We start from the raw sequence: 14,776 nt of genomic DNA, 5'->3' as shown, positions 1-14,776 counted from the left end.
AACACATATTCTGTGCCAGGCAGCATGCTAAATGCTGGAAATACAACAGTGAATAGATAATCCATGGTTTCTGTCTTCCTGAGGTTCACCAGGAGGACCCAACAATTGCCAGCCTGTGACCATGGAGAAGGGCAAGCATTTGGCTCTGATAAGGACATAGTGTGCTTAGACAACAATGAATGGAGCCCTATTCAGACTTTGGGAATCAAGGGAGTTTCCCCAGAAATTGTGACTTCCAAGCTTCTCTGGCAAGAACTGAAGGATGAGTTAGAAAGAGTGAGGAAGGGCCTTCCCTGGTGGTCCAGTGGTTAAGAATCCACCTGCCAATGCAGGGGACACAGGTTTGATCCCTTCTCCGGGAAGATCTCACATTCCTTGGGGCAACCAGGCCCACGAGCCACAACTACTGAAGCCCACAGGTGTAAAGGAAGACACTGCGATGAGAAGCCCACACAACACAATGAAGAGTAGCCCCTGCTCACTGCAATTATAGAAAGCCCCCACACAGCAGTGAAGACCCAGCACAACTAAAAATAAACTAAATAAATAAAATTTAAAAAATAAGAAAGAGTGGGGAGATAAATTGATCCCTACCTAGGGGACAACACTGGCATCAATGGTCACAAGGAACTAAGACGGGGTCATGGTCAATGGGATGAAAATATGATACTAATGATGTTAAAGCAGTGAGCAGGTACTAGATCAAACTGTACTAGGCAGACCATATGTGGGTTTTATTCTAAAAACTAGGAGAATGTTTAGAGATTCAAATCTCCTCCCTCCCTTTCCCCCTTCCCTCCTTCCTTTCACAGAGGCAAGAAAGTAAACAAATGTGTTTTAAAATGATTTGCAGCAACAAGGGTTGAATGAAAACATATTTTCAGAGTTAACCAGAAAATTAAATTAAATTGCCCATACCTTCAGACTCTTGTTCCCTGAAGTTTCTCTGATGGCAGTGTTGAATCTGTTCCTTGGGAAACACACATCTGGCCCTCAATACTAAGCTTCTCAGCACTGCAGAAAACTCACCTTTCTGCTCACACTTGAGTTATCTGATGCAGATTTTCAAAAATGACTCATAGATTACAAAGGCATGAAACTGACAAGGAAACCTGCTGGACAAAGCAATTCCAGCACAAGCTTCTCTGGGTTCCCGGGACCATCTTTCACCCAGAGAGCACTGCATTTGAACAAACATCCACTCATGCTTTGATCCTCAGAGCAGATAAGAGTTTTGTTACTAGAGAAGCAGAAGTAGTTTCATTAAGAGTTAATTTTTTCCAGTTTCTCCCACAATGTGCTCTTCAGAAGGGCATGGAACCCCTAAATCTATTCTAAGTTACTTGATCTCAATGTTCTTAGATTTCCTCGCTACTCACTGAGTTGTCTTCCTTGACAACAAGAAGGTCTATCCACAACCCTCCCAACATCTGACACTCAGAACCACACCCTGATAAGACCTGAACTGGCTCAGTGCTACAGCACAGCTGTCTCCTTAGCCCTGGACTCTGCCTTTCTAGTGATGGAGCTGGCTTGTTCTGGCGTTTTTGACATTCACATCACACTGTGGACTCCCACTGAGCCTGCTGTCAATGAAATCTCTAAAGCTTCATCCCAAGGATTGCAGTTTAGCCACTTCTCCCCCACCTCATGTACAATTTGACTTCTGAACCCAAGTGCAGGACCCTCCATTTATCCCTATTAAATTTCATCTTGTTAGATTCAGGCTATTGTTCCAGACTGTCGAAATCATTTTAGATCTGGGCCCTGTCGGCCGTCTCCCTCTCTGCTTTATGCCATCTGCAAATTTGATCAGCATGCTTTCCATGCCTTTATCTAAGTCATCAGTGGGCAGGTTGGGGAGACAGGAGCAAGGACATGACCCTCTAGGTCACTGGAGATTGGTCTGCAGGTCATTGGTGATCAGTCAATCAGCATTCATGGAGTCCTGTCTTTTATCCAGGTTCCAGTTCACTGAGCTATATCATCACCCAGCCCATATTTCTCCAGCAAGTCCACCACAGCATCAGGGGCTACTTTGTCAAATGTCTTCCTGATATCCAGATACGCCTTGCTAGATCAGACCTCGATTTAATAATATAGGGATACTGGGTACAGAAAATCCACGAGCACTACTGAAAATATTGATAAACACTATGTTTGTAGAGCTGGGTTTTTATGACAGGGTAGCTAACTATTAGAAAATGAGTTCCTCAGAGTTAGCAACTCTGCTTTGTCTGTTTGCTCACAGCTATTCTTCCAGCACCTAGGGCATTGGCTAATGACAGGAGATGCTCAAATATCTATAAAGTTACCTCATCAATGAACATATCAATAGCTTGGGGTTAGCTGTCACCTAACCAATTCAAAAAGTAAAAACATTTGTGGATTTCTAAATGAAGAAATAATAAGATAGGATGTTGGATCTATGTCCTGTCATCTAGACTAGGGTTTGGTAAACTATAGCCCATAAAAGAAATCAGGCCCACTGCCTGGTTTTGTAAATAAAGTTTTTTTTCAGAACATAGACGTGTTCATGAACTAACATATTGTCTATTGAAGACTGCTGTTATGCTATCACAGCGGAGCCCAATATTTGTGACACAACTGTGTGGTCCATAAGGCTGAACATACTTTCTCTCTGACTTCGTACAGAAAAAGTTTGCTGACCACTGACCTAAGGAATTAAATCTAAACTTCTGATATCTAAGATTCTCCATAGTCTAACTTTCTGCTAATTTTCTTACTTACTGATCAGGATTAATGCTCTGGAAAAAATATTTCCAAACATATCATGCCTATTATTTTCTGTGCTTTTTCCCCACTGTTAGATATAATCAGAATGTCCTGTCCCCCTATCTAGGTCTTTATCAACGTTGCACATCTACACACATAAAAAGTAAAGAAGTGAAAGTTGCTCAGTCATGTCTAACGCTTTGCAAGCCCATGGACTATAGCCTGCCAGGCTCCTCTGTCCATGGGATTCTCCAGGCAAGAATACTTGAGTGGGTAGCCGTTCCCTTCTCCACGGGATCTTCCCAATCCAGGGATCAAACCCTTGTCTCCTGCATTGCAGGCAGATTCTTTACCATCTGAGCCACCAGGGAAGAACTAACTGTATGCAAAATAAACACAACAGGGTAGCAAACCTTTGCTGAAGTCTACTATAGACTGAGCACTATATTAGACTCTTTATAATTATCTTCACAATACTAGCATATAGTAGCTTTTTTTTTCTTTCTATTGAGAAAACTGAGGAATTAAGCAACTTATCCAGTGATTCATAGAGAATAGAAGGTGTGGCTAAGGTTTGAGTTAAGGTTTTTCAGAATTCCCTTGTAATTTGGCTTGGTTTTGCTCGTTGCTTGTTCACAAATAAGCCACTTTACAAAAGGGGAGATGGAACATATCCAAATTTCCAGAAAACTTGATTTGGGGATTGGATAATCGAATCAATCTTTTTTAGATCTTCCATTGATGTTTAAGTCAGCCGAAGTCAATTTTATTTTGAAAAGCCATTAACTAGCATGACTTTAAACAATAAAATCAATTCAGAAACTATTCATTCAGTTAAAATCTGAGATAGCAATATTAAGGCAATTGTGTTTGAACTACTATCCTCAGAATAGTCCATTCATATCCCTAAATCATACTGTGCTCTTCACTCGGACAGCTCCCATCCCATCTGCCAATGCACAGATGGGCTGGTCTGTGCATACGAGCTTTCCTTTGCATGCTGTATGTAATAGTGACACTGACGAACCTTGTATGTTAGGAACCTCGCATGTTCTAACACAGTTCTCCCTCACTGGATCTTTGGACAGGAGGGAAAGTGACCGGTATTATCTAATCACAGTTTCTATTTATGTCTGTCCTCTTCAAATCACTTCTCTCGCCCAGGCCAGTTCTTTTCCTTCCACTAATAACTAGATTTGAGCTTTCCCTTAAGATCATATTTCATCAGCTCCTGGCACATCTCTTCTGCTGCTAATGCCACACTGATCTGCTTTGGCAAGCTTCCAGATCGTCTTCTTTTATCACCTTAGTGACTACATCCTAGCCAGGCTTTTCTCTCTATCCGTGACCCTTCCACATGCCCCTTTCCCCCACAAGCTTCAGCAGCAACTACCTGGCCAGATTTAATTTCTTATCCATGTCTATTCAAGCAGACACTAAAACAAAAATAGTATTTCCCTGGAAGGAGCTTCCATTCCCCATGGCCAAACTTAGTACAGCTCTCAGCATCAGGAAGAGCTTTCCAGGGTTAGCCTGAATCCCTTGGGAGGGCCTAGAGAAACAGCGAGACAGATGCAGAGAAAGAGGTGGGGGAAAAGTCTTACGGGAAAGCACGTTTTGGATCTTCAGGGTATTTTGTTAAATAAACACCACAGGGTAATTTGGTATTTATAGAAGGATGAAACTCAACCTTAAAGATGATAGCGTATCAGCAGAATTTAATTATTCCCTAAGTCTCTGCTGTGCAAGCAAGTGTTCATGTGACAACTTGGGCGGCTCCTTCTATGTGGTACTTCTTCTCTCTTCCCCTGAAGGCGCTATAGAGATGGCTTGTGGATGGTGTGAGCGCACATCACGAATAGAAACCATCTCCCAGACACATCAGTTCTCAGCAAAAGGGAATCTGTGTCAGGTTCATGTGCTTAGCCAGGGGGCACTAGGGAGAACTGATCAGAAGGCCAGTGTTACAGGGTACCAATCTCTGCCAGCACAGACCATCTTAAGTTTCTTAAGAGTGAGGGCTTCTGAAAGGAAGAATCTACAACCTAAAGCTCCCTTCTCCTGATACTGTACTGCTGTTTGATGGGGACCGAAAGGATGTTAAAGGAAGGCAGAATTCTTTCTCTCCCTAACAGGGAAATACCAGAAGAACATCTGCAGATTCTCAGAAACCCTCGGGATCCTTTCTGGGCTAGAAGACTCCTTAGTTGAAAGGCTGGAAAAGAGCTGCAGCCTCGGCGGGCACACACTCTTCTGTGTGAGGTCTCTAGTATCTGACTCCAATTAAGGATCCACAAGCAAGGCTACCTAGGATGCTGCAATCTGGATGGAGCCTGCTTGAGTCAGAGTTTCAATAAGCATCCCACACCACATTCACCCTGGACACCTCCTCCTGAGAAGCACCACAGTTTTTGAGTGGATTCGCAATGACTATGCTGTTCTCTCTGCTTCCCCGAAATAGAGTTGCAGTACTGTAGTTCCATGGAAAGTTGCTTACGTTTAATTTCATAAGTAGGTCAAAAAATAGAACTCTTCTACGGATGATGTAAGTTCTGGACAAATTAGCATGATATTTCTTTCAGAATTATAATTCATAGGGTTAGGAATTTAAGATTTGTAAACTAGACCAATGACCTCACATATTGGATCACAGTTTTCCCAATGGAAAGATAATGGGGTGGTGGGGGAGGGAAATGACTGAACATTAGACAAGGGACTCTCCTGCCTACAGCCCCTATCCCTAGCAATTGCCTTCCTGCAACTTGTTTGCTGAAAAGCACCACCATGCCTCTAGTGACCGAACACACTGAAAATGGTCCTTCATGTTCTTCTTTGCCCAGGTATCACCTCAAATCAAAGCAACGGCTACAAGCTATTGACCTGTGTATTTCTTGTGTTTTCCCCCGCCTCGCTACCTGCAAAGCTTCTACCTTGATAGCTAGTTCCTTACCATGCCCTCCTGGTTGGATAAAGTGATCACCTCTGTCTCATTACAGTTTATCTACTCTCCTTACCCAAGTCCTAAATACCTTAATACTTCAAATCCACATCACAGAGAAAAAAAAAAACCATGACTTCTCTTATATACAAAACTTCCCATGGTATTTCTCTGCTTTAAACAATTCAAATTCATTTTTATAGCTATAAAATAAAGTCCAAGTACTTCCTCAGTTCCACTGCTCTCTGTATCCCCAGAATCTAGCTAATTTATATGTGATTTGCACTCTGGGAAGGAGATGATACACACACATACACACACACACACTTAACTTTATGGACAATCAGGCACATATTTATTCTTTTTAATTGTTCAAGTTTTTTAAATGTGTTTTTATTTTAGTATAGTTGCTTTATTGTGTTGTGAGTTTCTATTATATAGGGAAACAAATCAGCCATACATATATCCCCTCCCTGTTGGACTGCCTTCTTCTTCAGGTCACCACAGAGCCCTGAGTATAGTTCCCTGTGCTATAAAGTAGGTTCTCATCAGTTATCTATTTTATGCACAGTATCAGAAGTGTATATGTGTCAATCCCAACCTCCCAATTGCTCCCAACCCCCATTCCCCCTCGGTATCCATATATTTGTTCTCTATGGCTGTGTCTCTAAATCAAACATTTAGATTTACATTAATTGTAGATTCACAGGCAGTTTTAAGAAATACTACAGAGAGATCTTTTACACCCTTTACAGTTTCCCCCAATGGTGATATCTTGCAAAACTGGAGTACAAAAAGAAATCACAATCAAAATATTGGCAGTAACACAGTTAAGACACAGAATATTTCTATCAGCTCAAGGATGCTTTTATTGTTCTTTAATAGACACACCTGGGCTTCTCAGGGGGCGCAAGTGGTAAAGGGTCCACCTGCTAGAGAAGGTGGCATAAGAGAGGTGTGTTCCACCCCTGGGTTGGAAAGATTCCCTGGAGGAGGGCATGGCAACCCGCTCCAGTATTCTTACCTAAAGAATCACATGGACAGAGGAGCCTGGCGAACTATAGTCCATAGGGTCAGAAAGAGTCAAACACCACTGAAGTGACATAGCACACATGCACAACCACACCTAACTCTCATCCTTCTGTTCACCAACCTTTGTCTCTAATTTCTAGCAACTACTAATCTGTTCTCCATTCTTAAATTGTGTAAATTCAACAGTGTTATAGAAATAAAATCATACAGTATACATCCTTTTGGAATCTGTTTTCATACAGCATAATTCTCTGGAGATTAATCTAAAGTATTGCAGATATCAATAGCTAGTTCCTTTTTATCGCTGAGATGTATTCCACAGTATGGATATGCCATCAATTTTTAAATCATACATTTGGTGAAGGATATCTAGGTTGTTTCCAAATTTTGTCTATTGCAAATAAAACTGCTATGCACATCCTTGTATGAGTGTTAACATAAATTTTAATTTCTCTGGGTCATTTTCCCCCAGTCCAATTTCTAAGCTGTGTAAGAGCTGCATGTTTAGTTTTAAAAGCAACTGCCAAACTGTTTTTGTGAGTGGTTGGACTATATTATATTGACACTAGCAATATGTGAGTAAACCAGTTTCCCTACAGCACTGCCAGAATTTGGTGTTATCACTATTTTTCTTTTTAATACTAGCTATCCTATTTTTGGCATTTTTAAAAAACATTTTAATTGGAGGATAATAGCTTTACAAATTGTGTTGGCTTCTGCCATACCACAACATGAAACAGTCCCAAAGTATACATATGTCCCCTTCCTCTTGAGCTTCCCTGCTACCCTCGACCCATCCCGTCCCTCTAGGTTGTCACAGAGCACCAAGGTGAGCTCCCTGTGTTATACAGAAACTTCCCACTAGCAATCTATTTTACATATGGTAGTGTACATCTTCCAATGCAACTTTTTCAGCTGGTCTCACCCTCTCCTTCCCCAACTGTGTTAACAAGTCTCTTCTCTAAGTCTACGTCTCTAGTCCTGCCCTGCAAATGGGTTCACCAGAATCATGGGTATGTAGTAATATCTCACTGTGAACTTAATTTGTATTTTCCTAATGGTAAATATTGGTGAATAATCTTTTCTCATGCTTGTTACTTTATATCCTCTTTGATAAAATATCTGTTCATGTCATTTGCTCATAGTTTTCTTGAGTTTTTAACTAATGGGTTGTGAGTTATTTATACACTAAATAACAAATCTTTACAGGATATGTGGTTTGCAAATATTTTCTCCCAGACTGTAGCTTATCTTTTAATCCTGTTAACAGGGGCTTTTTTTTTTTTTTTTTTACAAAACAAAAGAAAAAAATTAATTTTTGATGTGATCTAAATGATCAATTTTTGATGCAATCTAATTAAACAATTTCCCTTTTATGAATGGTGGTTTGGGGTCACATCTAAGAGTTCATGTCTAGCCCTAGATTTCAAAATTGTCTTTTTTTTCTAAAAGCTTTATAGCTTTATGTTTTACATTTAAGTCCGTGATCCATTTTGAGTTAATTTTTTTTATAAGGTGTGAAGTTTGGATCAAAGTCCTTCTATTCTTTTTCCTTCATCCTTTTTCTTTTTTTGGCCAATGGATGCCCAATCGCCTAAGCACCACTTGTGGAGAAAGCATAGCAGGTACTTTTGAATGGTAGCCTCTCCATCTACTCTTTGCCTTTGGCTCTCTCAGGTGAGGCCTCTGTTCTCTGACTTTCATGATGTCTTACCTCCTCCCTGCTTACCCAGACTTCCAAAAGTCTTCACTGTGGCCTTCTATCAAAGCCATGGTGTCTGGAGCATCCCAACTGCTCAATGTGTCTTCAAAGATAAAGTAAGAACATCCACAAGGGCAGGACTATAAATCTTAAAAAACCTTCAAGAATTTCAACAAGAATTACCCTCTGTACAGCTTGCTTGCTTGCCTTGCCTTCTTCCCCACCCTCTTTGCACAACTTTGACCTCAAAGAACTAAAGAGATACCACCGTTGCTTATATATGACAACTCACTTGCAGAAACAGGAGTTTTAATCTAACATGTCTGGATTTCCCTGGACTTGATTCCCCAATTTCACAGTACATCACACTGTGTCCTAGTTCCTTGTTTACTATTTTAGTTTAAGGCTACCATACTGAAAGAATTTGTCATGCTCGGATATCTGTCCCACGTAATAAGCAAAGACTTGTTTGTGGGCTAATGGAAGAGAATACACGAAACCACCTGGGCTCTCTTCTGCCTTCTGCATATCCTAATGGATCATATATGTCACAGCTGTACTCACAGAATACAAACAACCCTCATTTAACATCATTTAAACCTGTGTGAGCTTGAGGTAACATTTCCACATAAGGATGTCAAGAGCCATTCCTTCCCTGACACATTCTTGAAGGAAACAGTTTAAGCCGAGATACCACGTGGAGACAAGGTGATTATTCAGACAATCCTCTGGGATCTCTTGGTCTGGCCAGAGCACTATTCAGTCCCTTAGGCTGTAAAAACATGGCCTCTGAGGTCAATCTGGAATCAGTCTATGCTTGTCTCTGGTTTTATTTCACTAAACCCTGGATGTGGTAGAGCACAGAGCTGAGAGGACTCTTAATCCATGGGTTCATTTTAATGGGCCCTAGTATTTCTGTCCCTGTCCATTCTGATTCAATGTCAGTATCATCAATGAATTTGATCATACTTTCCCTAAGGCGTTTTAAGCAAATTGGACTTTTTTTTAAATAATAAAAAGCTGACAAATGAAATGTTTAAAAATAGGTATGGTGCTGATTCTGAGAATGTGTCTGGAGTGGGTGTATGAAGAGTGGAATAGTCTCTGTCAGGCTTTTTTTTTTTTTTTATGCTTTTCCATGACCTTAAACATTCTATAGCTATTAAGAGGTGCCATTCTTCATTTTTCAAGCTTTTCAAACACTTTTTAGTGCAACTACATGGACGATTCTGCTGTGGATGCTAGGTGGGTGGAGGAAGGTAAATATACAAGATAGTTCCCATCCTTCACTTTCCAACCTCTTGAGACTCTTACCCTTTAACACTTTTCCTAGGAAGTCTCCCCCTGATCACTATTACACACAATTGTTGTCTTCTTCAATCCCTGCATAAATTTGTGCTCATAACAATTATGTGGCTTATGCAAAAGCTTTCCTGGAAACCCTCTTGCACAATGTTTATATGGCATTAATGAAACCTTGTATTGTTATTTAGCATCCCTGGTAGAATTTCTATCTCAGTCTTCCTCCCCCAACCCCCATCAATCACAAATTCTCCATAAGCACAGGGTAGTTTTAGTTCCTCTACAACTGACAATATGAATTTGAGGTGTAAAAAGTTTTATCTGCATTGACTATCTGGTCAATCTTTCAGTTAGCTCATTCTATTAATTTATTTTGTATCACTGGAAGTTAAACAACTTTGTTTACAAAGCCAGCTGGAAGCTAGTAACAAAACAGAAATTCAGAGCCCCAGTGAGAGGCCTTCACAGTGCATCACTTGGTTACATCAGCCTCTCAAGCTTTCAAAATTATATGACCTATTTAAAAATATTTAGCAATTTCCATTGCACTTAATTGCACTTTCTGGCATTTGGTAAGGAAACTGCCACAGTCACAGTAAGTTTCTTCAGTGTTGCCTCATAATATAATCTTGTAAAAGCATTAAAAGTAATCGTTGGGGATCCAAATTTACATTTAAATCAATAGAGTAAAATGCTACCAATGCAAATTATTTAACTGAGGTACAAATCAGATAAACTGTCATCTCTAATATAGAGCTAAGTTTTCATTTATTTAGGCAATAAAAGAAAATCATCACAACTTACCCTTCTGCCTGGCCCATGGACAGTTTCTCCAGACACAGTGATAAGATGGATCCCAGCTTCCAAACTGTTAAAATTTGAAGATAAAGTATGAATCTTAGAATCAAGAAATCATTGCATATTATTCCGGCTCCTCAGTAATGCTCCAGACAGGAGTATGAAAAACCACAACACCAATTAATTCTGGTAGAAAATAAAGTACAGGAATTTCCTGACAGTTGCCCTTGCAAATAGTCCCATCCTTATTTATATAGAAAATATTTAGATTTAAATAGTGTTTAGATAGAAAGTTCCCAAGTAAAATACTTTCAATACTTGTGCCAAAAACACTTTCCTCTGTTCCAGGGCCCATTTGTGTTTTCTCTGCTACTTGTAAATTTTGTCATGTTTCAAAATTATGGTGGAATAAGCAGTAGCTTTGGAGAATGGAGTTGAAAAACAAAAAAAAACCTGAGTTTGTATGGGATGGGTACCTCTTCCCAGCTCTGTGCATTTATTTATTTCTCTGGGCTTCTGCCCCATCAAGCATAAAATGAAGATTTTAAAAAGCCTACCTGGAAGGTGCATTGTGAGTTCTGCAAAACATTTGGTATAGAACAGGGCTCAAAACATAATAGCTGCCCCATAAATGGTAGTTTAAGATAACATGTATTCCCTCGCATCTATTTTTTTTTTAATCACTAGATCTAGTATGAAAGTAAAAGTGTTGGTCACTCAGTTACATCTGACGCCTTGTGACCCCAGGAACTGCAGCCTACCAGGTTCTCTGTCCATGGGATTCTCCAGGCAAGAATACTGGAGTGGGTCGCCATTCCCTTCTCCAAAGGATGTTCCCAACCCAGAACTGAACTCAGATCTCCAGCACTGCAGGCAGATTCTTTGCCACTGAGCCCCCAGGGAAGCCCAGATCTAGTATAAGAATAGTAATTTGATTTGAGATTGTAGCACAATAGCCAACCATAGCTAAGTTAAAGACATCTTTTTGAGCATTTATTTTAATTGGCTGGGTAACAGAATTAAGCTTGAATGATCATCGGTGTATGTAAAGCCTCACCCACAAATCATAATGAGGGATGTACTTCTTCACGTGTTACATGTATTTGCTTTCTCACAGCCATCCCAAGTTCCCTGGGGAGATAAGGCCAGTTAACAGCCCCAGGAGGAGGACAAGAAAGGGCATAAGGAGGGTCTCCTAACACTGTCTGTCCTTACCAGACACCTCCCCAGTCAGTAGACATTTGTTTCTGGGGGCAAGGGAGGGTGCATGGACAGAGGACCAAAATTAACAGAAGTCACCAATAGCACATGAGAACATACCTAAAAATGCACATCCACATCGGTACCAATATTCCTTTTCCCTCTTACATTAAAGGAGTTGACCCTATCCCAGGGTAAAGCTAACTCCTTCACCTATTATTACATTTATTTTTGGCTGTGCTGGGTCTTCGCTGCTGCAAACAGGGGCTCCTCTCTGTTCCTGTGTGTGGGCTTCTCGTGACAAAGGTGTCTCTTGTTGCAGAGTACAGGCTCTGGGCCTGTGGGTTTCAACTCTGCAGCATGTGGAATCTTCCCAGACCAGTAAGTTGAACCCATCTCCCCTGCACCGGCAGTCAGACTCTCAACCACTGGCCCACCAGGGAAATCCCTCTTCCCCTGTGTTTTGATTCTTTATTATGGTGCCCATCTCTCAGCTTATATAACCCATATATATGATTATGCATGGTATCTACTTTTTCCATGAGAGCCTTTAACATCTTAATTATAATAATTTTAGACTCTTTCCTAATGAATCCAACATCTCTGTCATATCTGAGTCTAGTTGTGAAAATTATTTGTCTCCAGAGAAGGTGTTATTTTGCCTTCTGACCTGACTTGTAATCTTTGGTTGAAAGCCAGGGTTGTTTAGGGTAATAGGTACTACAGTGAACAGGCCTTTGGTGTGAGGACTATGATAATCTGGCTAGGAGGTGGGCTCTGATTAATATTCGCTGTCGCTAGAGACAACAGATGCTTCAAATTCCTCTGATAAAATTGTTTTCTCCTCCCTCTCAGCTTGGGAGCTTCCCCACGTCCTCCTCAGACAGTTTGTGTCCTGCAGCTTTCTCTCCTGTAATCCACTGTCCCCAGGCTCCTGTGGTGCCTGGGTAAGGCGTGGGGGGAGGGAACATTCTGGGCTCAGTCTTTAGTGGGCCTGAGTCCAAGGGTGTGGACTTCAGGAGTCTGTCTGTCCTCCTAAGACAGACTTTTCGCCACTGTGCCCTGGTCGCTTTTCAGCTACAACATGTTCAGTCTAATTCTTTCAAGCCCTTTCCCCTATGGACCAGGCTTTATTTTTCTCTTAGGCAAGAAGGCTGGGACAGGAGGCCATGAGGCGTGGTTCCCTTCCTGGAGCTGGAATAAGGTTTCAAAACTGCCCTCTGGCCAAGTCCTTCATCCAGGAGATCAGTCCTTTCCTTGGGAGGAGCGTCCTCGAGGATTTACCATAGCTGCCCTTCCTTCCCTCATCCCTGCCTTGCCAAGACTACATGAGGAGCTTTCTCAGATCCTCCCCTTGAAAAACGGGGGTGACGGGTGGGGCGGGCGGGGGTAGGTGGTTCCTGCAGGAAAACCCTGAGAAACTATGAGGCACTTCTCACTCTCAGTTAGCCTGATTTGGACTCCAGGAACTTGACAAAAAGAAGCAGGGTAGCGTTCCTACCAGCTTAGGGTCCCAGCGGCGTCCACTCCAGGTTAGAAGATCTCAGGTAATGAACCTCTCCAGATGCACCTGACTCTATTTCAGGGCGGGTGGCTAGCGCAACAAAGTTAGGTCTGATTGGACCTCACCCTGTAACGGTAAGTCTCTGATTGGTCCAAGAAAGTCATTAATTTTCAGCTTGCACAACATTTGCTCATTCTAAGGACATGAGCATGTGCCTGCCCCCTCAGTGATGTCCGACTCATTGCCACCTCCAAGGACATGAACCATGACTGCTAAACTCCTAACATATCAAAGCTGAGACCAGAAATCTCTCCTCCGTGTTTTGAATCTTGTCCATCTTGCCTTCTCAGAACCAGACCCCAAACCACTTGTTTCTAATTATGACTATGCGTTGGAATCTCCTGAAAAGCTTTCACCCTTGCTATTTACTGGGCTTCACCACCCCCCGCCCCACCACCATCTAGAGGGTCTGATTTAATTAGTCTGAGGCTGAAAGCAATTGCCCAAATGAACATACACTTTTCAGATGAGAGTTATTTTTTCAAAACCTGAAAGCTGATCACATCAGTCCATCTGCTTAAAACACTCCAGTGGCTGCACATTACACTGTTCTTTCGAAAAAGAAAAAAAAAATCCTTATGTGGTTTACAAAATTCTGTACAGTCTAACTCACCACCACCCACCCCCACATCAATTTTTCATAAGGGCCCTCTTTTACTTGGCAAAATTCCCTGTGTTCCTTCTCACTACATTCATTCATTCCACACATATTATTGAACACCTACAGGGGCCTAGGCAGTGATTGAAGATATAGAATATACAGCAAAAACCAAAAATAAAAAATTTTAAAAAAAGAACTAATTGCCTGTGCATATGGAGCTTAGATTTTTGTAGCTGGGAATATGGATACTAAACAAACAATGTTGTAGCTCAAGACCTAAAATTAAAAATGCTGTTAAGTTTAGGTGCAATGTTGCACAGCAAATCTCTGGAATTTATTTATCTTACATAACTGAAACTTTATTCCCATGAATAGCAACTCGTCATTTCTGCCTTCCTCCAGCCCCTGGCAACCACCATGCTCCTGTCTGTTTCTATGAGTTTGACTATTTTAGACACCTCATATGCGTGGAATCATGCAGTATTTTTGTTCTGTGATGGGCTTCTTTCACTTAGCATAATATCTTCCAGGTTCATCTGTGTTGTCACATATGGCAGGATGTGTAAGGCTGAGTAATATTCCACTGTGTGTATATACCACATGTTTATCTATTTATCTGTTTGTGGATATAGAGGCTGATCTTGGCTCTTGTGAATAATGCTGCTGTGAACATAGGGGCACAAATAAATCTTCGAGATCCTGATTTTAATAATTTTGGATATATACGCAAAAGTGGGATTGCTAGATTGTATGGTAGTTCTACTTTTAGTTTTTCAAGGAGCGTCCATACTGTTTTCCACAGTGGCTTCACCAATTCACATTCCAGTATACAGGTTCTAATACCTCTACATCCTCACCAACACTTATCTTGTGTTGTTTTGATAACACCCTTCATATCAGAAG

This window comes from Cervus canadensis, chromosome 5 (assembly GCF_019320065.1).
Source record: "Cervus canadensis isolate Bull #8, Minnesota chromosome 5, ASM1932006v1, whole genome shotgun sequence".
Lineage (NCBI taxonomy): Eukaryota > Metazoa > Chordata > Mammalia > Artiodactyla > Cervidae > Cervus > Cervus canadensis.
This window is presented reverse-complemented; position numbering follows the sequence as displayed.